Raw genomic sequence first — 3261 nt, forward strand, 5'->3', positions numbered from 1 at the left:
GATGAAGGTGCCAAACTTGAGCATTGACCTGTCTGTAACACATTCTTCCTAATCATAGGAGAATCCTAGGCCAGTCGTTATCTTGGCGGGGATCTGAGCGTTAATGATCTCAGAGGCCTTGATGGAAGCTTTGCACCACCCTTCAATGGTAGCTTTCTCAGCCTTGAGTTTAGGGATAGCTTGCTCACGCTCAGCGATAGCCTTCTCACGTTCAACAGTGATGGTTTGGTTTACAATAACCTGATCTTTAAGATTTTCCTCGACAGAGGTCAGTTCTTTGATCTTAGAATGACAAATCTTCAATTACTCTTGAAGATCAACGTTAAGCATTTCTGCTTTCGATTTGCCATTGAGGACATTGTAAAGTTCAACCGTCAGCGTATCTAGTGCAGAAAGACTGGAAGAAGAGGGTTCATTCAGGAAACATACCTGAATAGAAGAAGAAGATGACTCAGATGAAGTAGATGCTTCTAAAGATCTTTCATCTGCATCTATGGCCATCAAGCAGATATAGGTTGTATCCTCTTCATCCGAGGATGATTCATCGGATGACTCAGCCCAGTCATGCTCTTCAGCAACAATGCCTTTAGCCTTTCGCTGGTTGTTCTTCATCTTCCTGTACTTCTCCTTCAGTTTTGAATATTTCTCATCTTTGGTCCTGAAGGAGGAAGGAGCTTTGGAGGATGGTGTCGTAGTCTTCTTTGATCTGCATTCACCTGAAAAGTGTTCGAGCCAGTGACAATTGTAGCAGACAGCTGAAGCCTCGTCTATTCTTTCAGACTTTGGCTTTTCCCTAACAAATAACTAAGGAGACCTGCGGAAGTTGCTCTTACTAGCGAACCTCCTAAATGACTTAGTCAGGAATGCCAGGGACTCATCAAAATCTGGTAAATCAGATTCTGGAATATCCTCAGAGATAGAAGAGTCTATCTCCGTGATAACAATGGGAGGAAGAGAAGAGACAAAAGGGGTAGAAGAAATTTAACTGAAGAAACTTCAGAGATCAAAGCCAAATGAGAGCTTTTCATTTCCCTGGAATCTTTTACAAGATTCCTCTTCAGTTGACGAGATTGCTCATGGTTAAGCAGAATCCCGTATAAAGTAGAAAAAGAAAGAGTGGACATGTCATTGGACATCTTGAGACATATGGAAAAGGTGTCCCAAGACTCAGGAAGGCATTCAAGAAACTTGGTTAAAGTTTCAGAATTAGAATATTCCCTGCCGACAACCCTAAGATCAATAAGAAGGCAGTTAAATCTTTGATGTACTTTAGACAGCGTCTCAGACTTTCCACAGAGAAAGCTTTCATAATGTCTTACTAGATTGATCTTTCTAGTCTCTTGAACCTTAGTGTTTCTTTCATATTGGACACAAAGTGTGTCCCACATGGATTTAGAAGATTTGATTTTCATCACTGAGTGATAAATCTCATCAGGAAGAGACATAGCTATTATAGATCGAGTATGCGTGTCTATAGCTATTTTCTTCTTGTCTTCATCGCTCCATTGATGTGGGAGCTTTGGAATCTAACGTTCAGGAATCACGTCAGTCGTAATTGTTGCTGAAACAGCCGGAGCAATAGCAAATGGAATATATGGTCCATTTTCTATATAATGTGAAATTTCAAGATCCACACATTCAAGAAAGAGGGACATCCGGTTCTTCCAGAAACTAAAATTGTCACGTACAAACCGGGGAGGTTTGGCAAGAGAGCCATTGTCTTGTGTGTGTGTTTGTAATTTGTAAAGCCATTTGTAAGTGGTAAAGTTATCTAAGAAAATAGATAAACTAATACTGAAAACAGCTAAACAGAAAGAGAGAGAGAAGAAAGCACTGCTCTGATACCACTTGTTGGTCTCTTGAGGGTCTACAAGAAGAGTAAAACAGTTTGTAGAAAGAGGGGGGATGAATACAAACACAATATTTTTAAATTTAAAATATATATTGATAAGAAAGATCAATACATATTTTACAAGATTGTTTGTAGAAAGATAAGGTAATAAAAACCTATCTAAACAATCTTTGGTTACACACGAGTTCTTAGCAATACAAGAAAAGAAATGTTGTAAAGAGAAGATCTTTTACTTAAGCTAGAAAATGCTTGAAGTAAGAAATAGGTTTAGAGAGTGAGTTGCGTGCACTCTGCATGGAGAAGAAACACTTCTATTTATACCCAGTGCATTAAATGTTCATTTAATGCAATATGGTAGGGTTAGAGTGCATGTCAAGCCTTAAGAGGGAGGCTTGTCCTTTGCTACAGTGAATAGTACAAAAAACACTATTCATGAGCAGACATCCTAAAGTTGGTGGACAATAGAGTCGACTAGTCGGCTCCGTACCGTACCAACTTTCATAAGGGTATGGGTTTGTCCTTTGTGTGCATAATAACAAGACAACAACAGTCGTGCTAAGCAAGCTTCATTTGATCGCTGAATGCTGGAATGACCTGAAGGTCTTTTCAATATTCGTTGAGGCTTGAGCAGTCTTCACATATTTGTAGACAGGCTTGTAATCACTGAGTACCGTTTCAGATCACGTACTCGTCAGTCTCTAATCTTCAGTTTCAATCTTCATCATTTACTAAAGGTTCTTTGATGTGAGTGTTGTCTTCTTGAAATATCGCTGTCTCTGATTGATTTACAATACAAGTTCTTCAGCGATCACTGAACATACTCAATGATGATCGCTGGAACTAAAAAGACAGAAACATAAATACAACGTATAAGAAAAAAAGAATTATCATTAAATCATTAAAAGAAATGATCAACACGAGCACAAGGTATAATATGTTTGCGTCAAGACAAATTTCGCTTTATAATTCAAATGAGGTTGGGCCATGCAATGAGTTTTATTTTATTCATTTACTTTGTTGTTAGGCATGAGTTGGTGTTTCAAGAAGAAAATGGAGATGAATCTCCATATATGTGCTGGTCTCATGCATAATATATATATATATATATATATATATAGAGAGAGAGAGATTGTTTCAAATACAACTTGTTGTATTTGTACAACCAATGCAACCCAATAAATTGAGGTATTTATGGAAATGATGAGAGTATGATTTTAATATTTATGGAAGATGAATATGGTTCATTAATTATGAATAATACTTTATCTTAGGAAACAATCAAAACTTCTATGAAATCACATATTAATCAAATGAAATGGACGGTTGAGATTGAGTTGTATTGGTTGCACAAATATCATGGGTTGTATAATAACCAACCTCTATATATATATATATATATATATATATAT

This window comes from Cynara cardunculus, assembly GCF_001531365.2.
Source record: "Cynara cardunculus var. scolymus isolate 2C chromosome LG 13, CcrdV1, whole genome shotgun sequence".
Classification (NCBI taxonomy): Eukaryota; Viridiplantae; Streptophyta; class Magnoliopsida; order Asterales; family Asteraceae; genus Cynara; species Cynara cardunculus.